The sequence below is a fragment of the Silene latifolia genome, chromosome 1 (assembly GCF_048544455.1).
Source record: "Silene latifolia isolate original U9 population chromosome 1, ASM4854445v1, whole genome shotgun sequence".
In the NCBI taxonomy this organism is placed as follows: Eukaryota; Viridiplantae; Streptophyta; class Magnoliopsida; order Caryophyllales; family Caryophyllaceae; genus Silene; species Silene latifolia.
Genome location: NC_133526.1, coordinates 157,794,393 through 157,810,552, shown reverse-complemented (window position 1 = coordinate 157,810,552; position 16,160 = coordinate 157,794,393).

Here is a 16,160-nt window from a genome sequence, read left to right as displayed (position 1 = left end):
CAGGGGGGTAAAGGTTTATTAATATAGGCATGATGGCCTTCTTTTGGCTGATTTCACTTTTGTCTTTGCTTGATTTGTAAGTTTCATCCTGTTGGACCTGTCAAATATTTCGTTTGCATGATCTGCATTTATTCTGGTTAAATAACCTGCACATTATTTTCGTTTTTAATTTGTCATGAGTATTTCAACCAAGTATAGTTTTTTTGCTATAATGGTTGAAGGGGTGGGAAATCCGGCCTGTCAGGAGGGCTTATGTCCCCTGCCTAGCTGGAGGGCTTGGTATTCGGCCTGTCAAGAGGGCATTTTAGACTGATGGTCGGGATAAAACACCCTTGCACCGTCTTGCTGCGTCCAGCCGGTTGTAATCCGTGGCAGTAAACCTAGTCAGGTCAGGCAATTATTTCATGCCTGATTGGTCCTGACTTTTTAATGTATCTGGTGGTGGTTACCAACTCGTTAGGCACAGTTAAGTGCAAAATTTTTGTTTCAGGGATGTATAATAGAGTAGCCCTCAATCCTGAATATTTATGCATATAGTCTTTTATTATGTATAATTGTTCAGGATTCAAAAAGTAAGTAGATGGGTTAGTTGAACAGGTATAAAATACAGACAAGTCATGTAAAGCATGTAGTTCATCACATAGCACATCAGGTTGAGTAGTGAATGAATTTGTACCTGAATGTAGCCTGATCTGATCTTTACATATGGAATAATTTTAAATGAGTTACATTCCAGGATCGTGGGATCATTTCCCCTTCTAGTGTTTGGAGCCTGTATGCTCCTTGTCCAACAATTGAATCAATTAAGTAAGGGCCTTCCCATGTGGGAGCTAGTTTGCCTGCTGAATTTTCCTTTTTATTTGGAAATACTTTGCGTAGGACAAGGTCTCCTTCTTTGAAGACCCTGACCGACGTTTTTATTGTAAGTCCCGGCAATCGCTTGTTGATATGATGCCATCCTGATTTTGGCAGCGTCTCTTAGTTCTTCTGTCAGGACTAAGTTATCTTGCATCAGGTCTTTGTTTGTTTCAACGTTGTTTAGGCTGCACCTGGATGTTGGTACCCGTACTTCCGCAGGAATGACAGCTTCACAGCCATACACCAGGGAGTAAGGTGTTTGGCACATTGCGATCTTTAGAGTTTGTCTGTCTCGCCCATAGTACTAATGGAAGTTCTTGACCCATCCGCCTCGTCTTCTTTTCAGCTTCTTTTTTAGGCAGCTTATGACTACCTTGTTGCTTGACTCTACCTGGCCATTAGCTTTTGGGTATCCAGGGGTCGATGTTACCAGGTTGATATTCCATTCTTGGCAGAATGCTTGGGTTCTTTTCCCCACGAACTGAGTTCCGTTATCACATACTATTTCTGATGGGACTCCATATCTGCAAATAATGTTTGTCCTGATGAATGATATTACTTCTTTTTCAGTTACTTGCCTGTAAGAGTCAGCCTCAATCCATTTGGAGAAGTAATCAGTCATGGCTAACATGAAGACTTTTTGTCCTGGAGCTACAGGCAATTTTCCCACAATGTCCATGCCCCACTTTATAAATGGCCAGGGCGCGGAAATTGAATGAAGGAGTTCAGATGACTGATGTATGATTGGTGCATGAATTTGGCAAGCTTCGCATTTTGAAGAGTATTCAGGCATCGCCCTCGGCGTAGGCCGAGTAGCTGTCCGAGAACTTTGCTTGCCAGGCTCTTTCCTCCTTTATGGTTGCCACAGTGTCCATCATGTATTTCTTGAAGTACTAGTTTGGCTTCGCCTGAGCTCCAAGCATCTCGGGTAGGGTCCACTGCGATCTCTTGAACAAGGTGTTATTGATGATAGCATAAGTTGAAGCTCTAATTTTAAAGGCCCTTGCCTCATGCCTACCCTGAGGTAGTATTCCTCGGAGAAACCAATCATAATAAGGTTTAGTCCAAGAGTTCTTGTCCGATTGACAGGATTGACTGTTGTCTCTGCGATAGTTGGCTCTAATAAGTGCACAATTGGTATTTTATCGAAAACAGCGGGGGTAAAATTTGAACCTAGGCTGGCCAGAGCATCAGGCTGGGTATTCAGGTCTCTTGATATTTGATCTATATCAAATAACGCAAATTTAGCGGTAAGGTTTTTTGCATATTCTAAATACGAAATCATTTTTGCATCCTTAGCAGTATAAATTCCCTTTATTTGATTGGCAATTAAGAGTGAATCAGTTTTTACCTTTAGGTTTTGAACATCGAGGTCTAGACATACCTTTAAGCCTGCTATCAGGGCTTTATATTCTGCTTCATTGTTGGTAGCTTTGAACTCACAACTTACAGCCTGAGCTATCACATCTCCCTGTGGTGATTTAAGTACTAGTCCTAACCCTGTCCCCCTGGCGTTGGATGCCCCATCTATGAATAGGGTCCATTCTTGGTCTAGGGTTTTATTTTCTAGTTGGTTGACCTCTTTTATTAGGTCTGGTTCCAGGTTAGGGCTAAAATCAGCCACAAAGTCTACTAGGGCCTGCGATTTGATCCATGCCCTGGGTTCAAAGGAGATGTCATATGTGCTAATCTGTACTGACCATTTGGCCATCCTGCCTGAAAGTTCAGGCTTATGTAGGACAGATTTTATAGGTAAGTTGGTCCTAACTATAATTGGGTGACTTTCAAAATAAGGTCTCAGCTTGGTACATGACATAATTAAAGCTAAAACATATTTTTCAAGTAATCCATACCTCAACTCAGCATCTAGCAGGCTTTTACTTACATAGTAGATGGATGTTTTGCCCGTCCCTGTTCTTTCACCAGATCACACTGATCTTTGTGTCGATGATGATAGGTATATCTTGACAAAGGTTCTCCCTTTTCTGTTTAGCTTGATAAGAAGGGTGGAGATGATAAATAGGATTTTAGATCCTGAAAAGCGGCCTCATGCTCATCCGTCCACTGGAATTGTTTATTTTTCTTGAGGAGGTTATAGAATGTTTTGCATCTTTCAGAAGATCTTGATATAAAGCGGTTCAGGGCAGCTACCCGGCCTGTTAATTTCTGGATGTCTTTAACAGACTTGGGTGACTGTAGTTCCAGGATAGCCTTTATCTGTTCAGGGCTTGCTTCTATGCCTCTCTTTGTGACCATATATCCAAGAAATTTGCCTGTAGAGACCCCAAAGTGGCACTTTGCAGGGTTCAGCTTCATGTTATACTTTTCTAATATCTCAAATGCTATTTCTAGGTGCTTCACATGATCTTCTGCGTTCTTGGATTTTACCACCATGTCATCTATGTATACTTCCATGATGTCACCTATCTGGTCTTTAAACATCATGTTGACCGGCTGCAGATACGTTGCCCCCGCATTCTTCAGGCCGAAAGGCATGGCGAGTGTAATAAGATATATGCCTCGATGCCTGTAATGAATACAAGATACTCTCTGGTCGGCAGGTGCATCTTTATTTGATTGAATCCACTGGAAGCATCCATGAATGTCAGCATTTCGTGGCCTGCTATTGCGTCTACCATGACATCAATATGAGGCAGGGGAAATGGATCTTTAGGATAGGCTTTGTTCAGGTCAGTGTAGTCTACACAGACTCTCCACTTTCCATTCTTTTTCTGCACAACAACTACGTTAGCCAGCCACTCAGGGTACATTACTTCCCCGATCATCCCCATATCCAAGAGTTTTTCTACTTCTTCATTTATTATGGTGTTTCTTTCACCGCAAATTTGCGCCTTTTTCACGACAGGCTTAAAAGATGGGTCAACATTGAGCTTATGGGTAATAATATCAGCGCTAATTCCAGTCATATCAAAATGTGACCAAGCAAACCAAGATGACTTATTTTTAAGGAATCTTACCGATTCAGGCCCCGACACTATCCGGTGCGTCGAGATCCTATTAAAACATACCTGTCAGGGTACTCAGGGTCTAGAATTACCTGATCTGTTTCCATTTTGGGAGGTGCTACGTAAGTGCTCCTGACAGGGTACTGTAATTGCTATGCCAGGGACTTACCTACCTTGGAAGGCTTCAAGGCTGCTGTGTAGCACTCCTGGGCTATTTTGTGATCCCCTTTGATTGTGGCTATGCCCCAGTCTGTTGGTATCTTGATGCACTGGTGATAGGTTAATGGTACGGGCTTGACATTGTGAATCCAGGGTCTACCCAGGATGGCGTTGTAAAATGACAAGCAATCAAGGACCCCAAACTTTTTATAGGATGAGACTCCTTCCACGTAGGTTGGGAGGTGGATCTCTCCTAGAGTGCTCCTAGTTTCACCACTGAATCCTACTAGGACGCTGGATTTTTTGGTGATTTGATCCTCGTTTATCTTCATGGCTTTCAGTACGTCAAGCATGATCAGGTTTACTGAGCTGCCTCCATCTACCAGGATCCTTCTTTCGTGGTTGTTCCAATCGCATAGAAATGACCAGGCCATCGTGATGAACATCGGGGATGCCCACCAGGTCACAATCATTGAAAGTGATTGTTGGAACAGATCCACTTGCGAGGTGACACGGTCCTCGGTGTCTGGCTATCTTTTTTTCTTGAACTTGTCAGGCCGCAAATCTACGATCCGTCGAGATATAAATTTTACTTCATAGAGTGGTGGTGGTGGAGGGAGATTACGATCCTGCTTGTGCTCCTGATTTTCTTTATCCTGGTTTGCATTCCTGCCTTTTGACTTGATCAGGTCTTTTAAGTATCTTGATTTCAGCAGGTAGGCCACTTCCTTCCTCAGGGTGAAACAATCATCCGTGGTGTGTCCAATATCCATGTGAAATTCGCACCATTTTGAATTGTCTCTTCCGGGATTTGGATTTTTCGATTTCTGGGCCATCTAACAATTTGTTCCCATGTTGTCAAGCCTCTGGATTAATCCTGCAATATCAACACTAAAATTATGTTCGGAGATAGGTGGATAAACCTTAACCTTACCTTGATATTCATGAGCCAGGTTGACTTCTGACTGATCTGGCCTGGAATATGGAGTAGGTCTGTAGTTGTTCCCTCTGTTGCTTTTCCTATTGCTTCTTTCATGATCCCTTGGTCCACTGGGTGATCCAAGTTTGTAGCTTTTATCTTCTTCCGGCTGATGAAGGCAAGGGTCTTGGCCTGAACATCTTGAAGGTGTGGCGGGGATACTTAGTGAGTTCACCGTATAAGTCACTATGTGGTAGTAACCCCTGTCCGAATGCCTCCTTTCTTTGTTCCAACGTAACACCTGGGTATAGATACTTTCTCTTTGTTGAATCTTGCAAGGAATGTCCTGAGAGTTTCATCAGGCTTCTGTGTAACTCGGTAAAGGTCACTGGATCGTTTCTCCAACTCCCTGCTACTTGCAAACTGCTGGTTGAAACTGTTGATCAGGTTGGCAAAGGAATGGATATCTTGCCAAGAGGCAGGTTGATGTACCATTGCAGGCGGGACCAGTCAAAGTCGTTCCAAATCCCTTGCACATGCAAACTTGTCGAACTTTGGGAATGGATGCAGCCAACATTTTCTGCTTGTAAAGAGCCACGTGATTTTGTGGATCCGTGGTTCCATCATAGACCCTCATGGATGGAATTGTAAATTTCTTTGGTAGGTCTACTTTGGCTATTTCGTCTATGAAGGGTGAATCAACATAGCTGTCAGGGGCAGCTTCTTCCATGCTGGCAGGTACTCCTGGTATCTTGTCGAATTTTTCATTGAGTTTCTTGATCTCCTGAACTACTGCGATCATGATGGCCGTTGCAGATTCATCAGGTTTCTCTTGATCATTGTTTTTTGGCTCATCATCACCATCTACGTTAATGGCTTTGGGGATACTTGGGCTCCCAAAACTGGAAAAATCAATGTTTTGATGATTGATGAGAATGGGGTTCCTGGTTGGAATCTAGAGCCTGCCCCTTAGGGTTTTTCCAATTTTGCTTGGTGACTCGATTCTTTCGATTTGCAGGATTTTCGCTTCGATTTGGGCCACTTTTTCTTTCGGGCTTTCCAACTCGGCGATTTTTGAGAGTGCATTGATTGTTCTTCAACGGTGGATTGGGCCATTTTTGTAGGTTTTTGGTTTTTTGTAAGGTAAGAAAAAAGGATTAAAGAGCTAGATGCCCCACGGTGGGCGCCAATTGTTTTGCGTGGATTTTGCGCAGGGCGAAATCAGGTCAGGGTGATATTGTGCAGGGTTAACTAGCTCTAATTAGATTATTGGTCAGGTCGTCAGGGTACGATATTGAGCTATAAGTAAAATAACAACAATAACAAGACAAACAATTTTGTACGTGGAAAACCCTTGAATGGGAAAAAACCACGGGCACCAAGCCAGGAGAGGATTTCATTATATGATTTGGGAGAATAATGATATGATAATAACAATGCTTGTATTTCTCTAAGTAATGTGTATATTTCTTCTTGCGTATCAACGATGTATCTCCAATATCTTCAAAGTGTCTCTTATATAGCTTTCCCATCTTGAACGGCTGTATGATCAAGCATTGAAGGCCGAATATTCTCCATAATTGCTGGTAATAATTGCTGAATATCTCCCTCTTAATTACCGTATTTACTGCATGATCTTTATACTTAATGCTGCGTATTTATTTCCATTAATATACGCGGATATGATCAAATATCATCCTGATATTTTGACCGTTGTCCTCTCCATGGCCTGTCGCCTATCTTCATGTGCCCTGAGAGCCTGGTATCCTGAGAGCCTGGCAGTCAGGTTTAGATGAAATGCTGATCAGGGCGGTCTGCAGATTTCCAGGCCTAACAGAGGTCTAGTCACTCTTTTGGCTAAGTACTTTGATTCGAATTTCAACAAGGATAGCAAGTATGTGGTGAAAAAGGGGGGTCATCTTATTGACATGGATGCTATGATTAACAAGTACAAGTGGGTTACCCATAACCCTCTTGACACCAAGTATGGGTGGCTCACAAGTGAGGCTAGATCTTTTACTTTGCCTTTGAAGATATGTCGTTTGAGTGTCCATCGGACCAACTACCTCCTTCCCCTCTCAAAAGAAGCCGAATACATCATCCGACAACAAAGGGGTGAAATTGAAATGCCCTCCTCTTCCATTGTCACACCACCCTATCCATTCAAGTACCAAGAGTTCAAACCCGAAGGTGTTGAAGCAAGCAAAGATTATATGACTCTACTTATGTAAGAGATGCACAAACAAGCTTTTAAGGATCGGGAAGATGCTTACTTAGCCCAATATCCACCCCTCCTTCATTTAGCTAGGCAAGGACTACTTGATCCTTCATGTCCTTTGCCTAGTTGGGCGGATAGGGAAGTTTTCTTTCTGAGTGCATCTAGGGGTGAGATTCCGGGTGACGATGAGGTTGTCGGTGATGAGTTTGTTGATGATAACATTGATGAAGAGGCTAGTGATGAAGAAGAAGAGGATGAACAAGGAAGTGAAGAGGGAAGTGGTGATGAGTCCACTTCTATTTAGGAAGATGATGATAATGATGATATGGTGGAAGACTAGCAAGCTTTGGAGGTTCCTACCCTCTTGAGGTTTGTCTACTTCTTTCTTTGTTTTATTTATTTATCTTGATCATGGTTGGAGTAATCCTAGCACCATAGAGGACTAACACCTCGGCCCCATTGAGGTGTTCTTATTTCATTGTTCCCACTTTTGAAAATCCAAAATGACAAATTTAGTTTCATGCATTGCATTTTGTGTGCATGAACTACACCCAACTTTAGGACATTAGAAATAATGTCTAACTCGGTTTAGGGAAGTGCATGCATACGCAACGAGAGGTAATCTAAATTACGCTCTCCGTCATAAACAAAAACCCATGCATCATGTAGTGTAGATTAGTGTAGCTTGCATTTAGTATAGAAATCATGCATCATGTTTGCATAATTTCCCATCATTTTGGCCATTGAGGACAATGCCCATATTAGTGTGGGGATGGGGAATTCTAACTTAACTTTTATCCAAAAATCCAAAAAAAATTGAAAAATTTCAAAAAACCATAAAAATTTGAAAAATTGAAAAACCAAAAACAAGTTCATTTCCTTTGTAGTGTAGTCATGTATATATTGTTGTATATATTGTGTTTGTTCTATCCTTGTTCACATCGATCGACTACGCCACATCCGAGACATGAGGATATTGAAGACCGCATGGTATGATCTTTCCAATCTCCTTTTTCCTCTTTATGTTAATGACTATGTGGCTTTATTTTGATTGATGCGGTATAACAATGTGAACTTAGGACTTGCATTTAGTCTATATGTCATATTAGTTGGTAGAATCATTTGCATTAGGATGTTTATATGCTAGTTGCATCATGGCATGTAGTTGCATGTTAGAAAATTTTTGCGAAACCGTCTACTTGGGAAGCTTGACAAGTGTATATAGGCCCTAGTAGATGCTTTTTCTTCTTAAGACTTTGCTTGTTATAATACTTGTAAAACACCCTAGGATGTGTCATGCTAGTATCCTTTGACCCATGGATTAAGGCCTAGTCAAGAGTACCTTGTGGTGTGATAACTCCTTGGCTACCGTTTATTCCAAGTTGACCTTGAAACCATGCATCCATCCATCATCCATGTTCTACCACATTTTTGTCATCAAAGCGAATGGGCACAAAAAGAAATCAATTTGAGTTCAATGAAATGAAAAGTGAAAGAAAGTTTGCAAAAATGCATCAAATGAAAAGAGGAGCAAAAATAGAACTCCTAAAGCTTAAAATATAAGCCACCCTCACTACATATGGGGTGACTTTGAAAATGTTCAAAATAAATGCAAAGAAAAGTTGAAAAGTTGTCAAGTATTGAATTGCCAAAAATCAAAAAGAAATGGCAAGAAAGTGTTCTCAAATGTTATATGCCACAAGAAATTGGGGGGGGGGGGGGGGGGGGGGGGGAAAAAAAAAAAAAAAAAGCAAACTCCCAAAGTGAAACTCAAATTCTATCGATCCCTTTATCCATCGTATCCATTTTTGTGCATGGTAGAGAGGGGACGACCCTTCTTCTTGTCTAGGCAAGAGGGGGAATTCCGCGATCCTCCAGTGTTTCTAACACCATAGGGAGTCTACTCTTGACAAAAGCATTTAACGATTGAGGACAAAGGTACCCTAGCTTGACACAATTTGGAGGTTATTTATTGGTATCCTTCTAGGCTTAGTAGTTTGAAGAAATTGCATCTATGAAGGAGTGTGTACCCTCGAATTGCTTCTCTTGTAGATAATTTCCGCCACTTAGATGAGAAAAGTGGCTATTCGTTTGTAGATGCATCCATTATTTGATTTTGTGTGCTTTAATGTTTGGATGTGTGGCCATTTTGGCAAGACTCACCTTGCCTTGCAAGAAGGCATCCTACCTCATGGTTGTCTTGTTGTGAGTTGAAGGGGCGGAGTGAGACCCGCTAATTGTCTCATATCGGCTATGTTATTAGGTTAGTTTAAATAATGGTCCTAGTCTTTGTCACCTCTTTACTCGGGATGAGCAAAGGTTCGGTTTGGGGATATTTGATGTGACCATAATTAGAGCACATTTAGTCCCCGAATTAGCCTTGTTCCCATGCTTTTTAGTGCATATTTGGGTCATTTATTGTCTTTAGTTCTTTGTTTTGCATATTCTTTGAGGTTTTGATCCCTTGGTAGGAAAGGAGTGCAAATCTTGCATTTTCATGGCAAAACGAGACTAAATTGATTGAATTCAATGACCAAGCATCAAGGAGAGACAAGATTAGAAGGCCTTTGTACATACTATAGTAGATGGGAAATGATGAGAAAAGATCCTTGCATCCCCGAGGAAATCCCCAAGGATTTTATGAAGAAAAAGGAAGAAAAGAAGAAGAAACGAGACTGTCCAGCAATCCGTGCGTCTTCCCCAGAAGACGCCCGTCTCCACCACCACAATCCGTTCGTCTTCACACCAAGACGCCCGAGCAGCAGCTCCAGAAGACGCCCGTCTTCACCCAAAGACGCCCGGGCAGAAACCACCAAATCCGCCCGTCCCGTGCTAAAGACGCCCGGATTCCAAGGCAGACCAATTTCGTCTTCTTCAAGCTTCAAGAAAGATGCACATCTTTTTCTAGAGACCGGCGTTTCCTTAAGTAGGGACTTAATCGTCATTTAAGCCCTTAGTTAACCCTAATTCATCCACCTAATCCCCACTATAAATACCCCATTAGTCTAATTAGAAGAGCATGTTCTTCTTAGCAATCTTTAGTGTAGTTAATATCAATCAAATCTCTCTTTAATCTTATAATCAACAATTAATCAAGTTTTAATACAAGTTTTATTTCCTTAATCTCTCTCTTGTTCATCCTTTATTTTGGGTAATTGAAGATTATTTGGGTTATTATTGGGAGATTGACAACCTTTCAATCAAGCATCAAGTACTTCTTTTATTCTTTGCTTTATTATTGGAATCATTAGTAGGTATTATTCTCTTAATCCCTTTTTAATTATTGTTAATTACTTTCATTTATTCATCATGTTTCACTTTTTTGGTATGATTGACAACCTTGCTAGCATGTTCAACATGATAATGAGTGAGTAGTTTCCTTAGCTAGGGTTAATGGGAATTAGGGGAAACCAACATGGGGAATGATTCATGCTTAAATTAATATGCTTTCATGGTTTATTTGCTTGCTTGTTATGATCTCAACTCATGCACATGTTATGTTTGATGAAATGTGAGCCTATGAATCCTTGCATTTTTTACCCATCACCTATCTTTTCAATGAGACTTGTAAGACATAAACCAACTCGAGTCTCATTAGACCATGCATGTTGTTGAGTAGGGAAGATTAAGTCGACTTGTAGGTGTTGTACAATCTAATCGATTCGGCTCCGGGACTTAAACTTTCCTAGGATTGTAAGATATAAACCAACTCAATCCATCACAACAATAATTGCTTGCTTATAACTTGAGAACATGTTTGTATGATCAATTCCCATGAATCCCCTATGACCCCATGACACCCTAGTGCCTTTTATCAATTGTTTACATCCCTTTTAATTCATCTTGCTTGTTTACTTTCATTGCTATTTAGTTTAGTGACCTTCTACATCAAACCCCAATTGTGACACCCCTAAGACACTACTAGTTGCAATAGAAATCTCATCTCAATTCCCGTCCCTTGGGATCCGACCTTTACTTGCCTCTTTACTAATTGTAGAGTTGTTTGTGAAGTTATAAATTGTGTTTTGGTCTAGGTGCTCCTAACGACAAGTAACCGAAAGATTTAGTTAAAAAATAACACGACCACTACCGCAGTAACGGCTGCTGAGGATGAGGTCCTTGAGGAGGAGGAGGTTCTTGAGGAGGAGGAGGCCCCGAGACGGGCCAACATTGGACGGGGTGGTCGCCAGCTGAGGGGAGCACCTGTGTGGGCTGAGACTTGGGACAGCAGGCACCTACTTTGGGCTGCAGAGGGTCACCTGTCCTACAGGACGGTGAAGAGATTGGTAAATCGAATTCATCACTCTTCATTCATCTTCTTTCATTGCTTTTTGTTATTCCTTTTCTTCTTTATTCAAGCTAAAGATAGCTTTTGTTTCGAATCCAAATAGGAGGCCGGGAACATCAGATCGTTCTCGGGCTACACGACGGCGATGGGGTGCTACGAGAGGCTGTCGGCTGCGGAGCGAGCCATCATCGAGCGGGGAGCGTTCGGTGCTTTCGTGCAGGCTTGGAGGGATATCACGAGGAGGAAGCTTCGGGATAACCTCAGCCTGGTCCGAGCTTTCTTGGACGAATTTTGGGACACGACCTCCACATTTCACCTGCCTTTTGGCGAGGTGGGAGTCACGTTGGAGGATTACGGCATGATTTCTAGTTTGCCTTGTGGGACTGAGGTGGTGGAGTGGCCGGAGACAGCCATGAGGGTAGACTCTACCGAGGCCGGGGAGATTGATCTACTGGAACTTGATGCCAAGGTCGCTGCCAGTGCCTGGATGGGTGCCTAGTTCTTACGTTCGGGACTATTTTGCGGGGAAGACCCCGGCGTCGGTGGTGATCGAGGGGAGGGAGACGGCTCCTCCTCTCTGTACTGCAGAGCAAAGAGTCCGTTTGTGACTCTGGTGGTTCCTGTCTTCGATCTACTTCGGAGACAAGGGAGAGAGGCTATCGACGAAGCTCTTTCCCTTTATTTCTGACCTGAGCGACCTAGGCCGTTCGGACTGGGTCACTGCTGGTTTTGCGGTCTTTATTCGCTTCATGAGGGCCATGGTTCGTTCGGAGTTGATGGAGAAGGGGACTTCTCATGCCGCTGTTGGCCCTGGGCTGTTGTTGGAGGTATAAACCTTCATATTATTTCATGAAAGATCATTTCCTTTTCTTATCGAACCACGAAAGATCGTTGTTGATTATGTTGTTTTACACATGTGGGTGTACTCCTACTTTCCAGGCCTCGCGTCCAAGAGGACGGAGCCGGTGGAGAGGGTCTATCCCATTGTGAGGGATTGGGTGATGTGCCGTACGAGGAGACGGCGTTCCTTCCACGACGTCTGTCGACGGGAGGTGAACGCTCTTCAGTTGGAAGGCGTGAGTACTTCACCTTGCGTTGTTTGTCTTTCTTCTTTACTTTTTTAGAACTGATCATAAGAATGACCCTTCGTTTGCTTTTCTTAGTGGGTGCCCAGGCCTTGGGCGGACTACGCTGGCGCTCCCCCCTTTGTGGCTAAGGTCCTTCGACCTAGGAGCTCGAGCTGTTGCTGCTTAGGACGTTGATGGGTCCTGTGTGGTACTTGGGCGAGCGTTTGGCTCGTTAGTGCTCTCGGCATATCTTGACGGTTCCCATCGATCCTCCTCGGACGATGTTCAGGGAGCCTTCTGAGACTGAGAGGGAGGCTGACCTAGCAGGCGTTGGTGGTGACGGTGATCGGTCCCGCTAAGTGTTCACAAATTAAGATGTGGTCGTTGGTCACGGTCGAATCAAAACACAATTTATAGCTTAACAAGCAACTCTACAATTAGTAAAGAGGCAAGTAAAGGTCGGATCCCAAGGGACGGGAGTTGAAATGAGATTTCTATTGTAACTAGCGGTGTCTAAGGGATGTCACAAATTGGGTTGATGTAGAAGGTTACTAAACTAGAATAACAATGAAAATAAGCAAGCAAGATGAATAAAAAGGGGTGTAAACAATTGATTAAAGGCACTAGGGTGTCATGGGATCATAGGGGAATCATGGGATATGATCATACAAACATGTTCTCAAATTATAAGCAAGCAATTATTGTTGTGATGGATTGAGTTGGGTTATATCTTACAATCCTAGGAAAGTTTGGGTCCCGGAGCCGAATCGATTAGATTGTACAACACCTACAAGTCGACTTAATCTTCCCTACTCAACAACATGCATGGTCTAATGAGACTCGAGTTGGGTTATGTCTTACAAGTCTCATTGAAAAGATAGGAGATGATAGTAAATGCAAGGATTCATAGGCTTAGCATTTCATCAAATATAACATGTGCATGAGTTGAGATCAAAACAAGCAAGCAAATAAGATATGAAAGCATATTAATTTAAGCATGAATCATTCCCCATGTTGGTTTCCCCTAATCACCCATTAACCCTAGCTAAGAGACTACTCACTCATTATCATGTTGATCATGCTAGCAAGGTTGTCAATCATACCAACAATATGAAACATGATGAATAAATGAAAGTAATTAACAATAATTAAAAAGGGATTAAGAGATTATACCTACTAATGATTCCAATAATAAAGCAAAGATAATAGAAGTACTTGATGATTGATTGAGAGGTTGTCAATCTCCCAATAATAACCCAAATAATCTTCAATTACCCAAAATAAAGGATGAACAAAAGAGAGATTAAAGAACTAAAACTTGGATTAAAACTTGATTAATACTTGATTACAATATTGAAGAGAGATTTGATTGATATTAACTACACTAATTATTGATAAGAAGAACATGCTCCTCTAATTAGACTAATGGGGTATTTATAGTGAAAATTAGGGAGGATGCATTAGGGTTAACTAAGGGCTAAACTAGTAATTACACTTTTTAAGTTGAGCAAGGAGACTCCGGTATTTTCTGAGAGAAGGGCTTCTCTTTTCGTAGCTTGGAGAAGAGGAAACCGTGCTGTGAAGAAATCCGGGCGGATTAAGGTCGGGACGGCCGGATTTGGGCGGTGGAATCCGAGCGGATTCTGGGGAATCCGGGCGGATTGCTGAGGGGGAATCCGAGCGGATTCCAGCTGGGATGCTCGGATTGTGCAAGGGCAGGACGGGCGGATTGTTGACAATCCGCTCGGATTGTCAGTCAGCGTGGTAACTTCTTCTTTTCTTCCCTTTTCTTCATAAATTCCTTGGGGATTTCCTTGGGGACTCAAGGATCCTTTCTCAACATTGCTCTTCTACTATGATATGTACAAAGGCCTTCTAATCTTGTCCCTCCTTGATGCTTGGTCATTGAATTTGATCAATTTAGTCTTGTTTTGCCACGAAAATGCAAGATTCTTACTCCTTTCCTACCAAGGGATCAAAATCTCAAAGAATATGCAAAACAAAGAACTAAAGATAAGAAATGACCCAAATAAGCACTAAAAAGCATGGAAACAAGGGTAATTCGGGGGCTAAATATGCGCCAATTATGGTCACATCAATTATCCCCAAACCGAACCTTTGCTCGTCCCGAGTAAAGAGGTGACTAAGACTAGGACCAATACTAACCTATCCTAATAATATAGCCGATATGAGACAATTAGCGGGTCTCACTCCGCCTCTTCAACTCACAACAAGACAACCATGAGGTAGGATGCCTTCTTGCAAGGCAAGGTGGGTCTTGCCAAAATGGCGACACATCCAAACATTAAGCACACAAAAACACATAATGGATGCATCTACAAAAAGAATAGCCACTCCCTCATCAAGTGGCGGAAATTATCTACAAGGGAAGCAATTCAAGGGTACACAATCCTTCATAGATACAATTTCTTCAAACTACTAGGCCTAGAAGGATACCAATAAATCACCTCCAAAATGTGTCAAGCTAGGGTACCTTTGTCCTCAATCGTTAAATGCTTTTGTCAAGAGTAGACTCCCTATGGTGTTAGAAACACTGGAGGATCGCGGAATTCCCCCTCTTGCCTAGACAAGAAGAAGGGTCGTCCCCTCTCTGCCATGCACAAAAATGGATATGATGGATAAAGGGATCAATAGATATTTGAGTTTCATTTTGGGAGTTTGCTTTTGTTTTTGTTTTCCCCCCAATTTCTTGTGGCATATAACATTTGAGAACACTTTCTTTGCCATTTCTTTTTGATTTTTGGCATTTCAATACTTGACAACTTTTTGCATTTCTTTTTTGAACATTTTCAAAGTCACCCCAATTAGTAACGAGGGTGCCTTGTATTTGAAGCTTAGGAGTCTATTTTTGCTCCTCTTTTCATTTGATGCATTTTTGCAAACTTTCTTTCACTTTTCATTTCATTGAACTCAAATTGATTTCTTTTTTGTGCCCATTCCCTTTTGATGACAAAAATGTGGTAGAATATGGATGATGGATAGATGGATGCATGGTTTCAAGGGTCACCTTGGAATAAACGGTAGCCAAGGAGTTATCACACCACAAGGTACTCTTGACTAGGCCTTAAACCATGGGTCAAAGGATACTAGCATGACACATCCTAGGGTGTTTTACAAGCATTCTAACAAGCAAAGTCTTAAGAACAAAAGGCATCTACTAGGGCCTATATACACTTGTCAAGCTTCCCAAGTAGACGGTTTCGCAAAATTTTTCTAACATGCAAACTACATGCCATGATGCAACTAACATATAAACATCCTAATGCATATGATTCTACCTACTAATATGACATATAATCTAAGTGCAAGTCCTAAGTTCACATTGTTATACCGCATCAATCAAAATAAAGCCACATAGTCATTAACATAAAGAGGAAAAAGGAGATTGGAAAGATCATACCATGCGGTCTTCAATATCCTCATGTCTCGGATGTGGCGTAGTCGATCAATGTGAACAAGGATAAAACAAACACAATATATACAAAACAATATATACAAGACTACACTACAAAGGAAATGAACATGTTTTTGGATTTTCAATTTTTTCAATTTTTATGATTTTTTGAAAATTTTCAATTTTTATGGGTTTTTGAATAAGTTTTAAATGTTAGAATTCCCATCCCCACACTAATATGGGCATTGTCCTCAATGGCCAAAATGATGG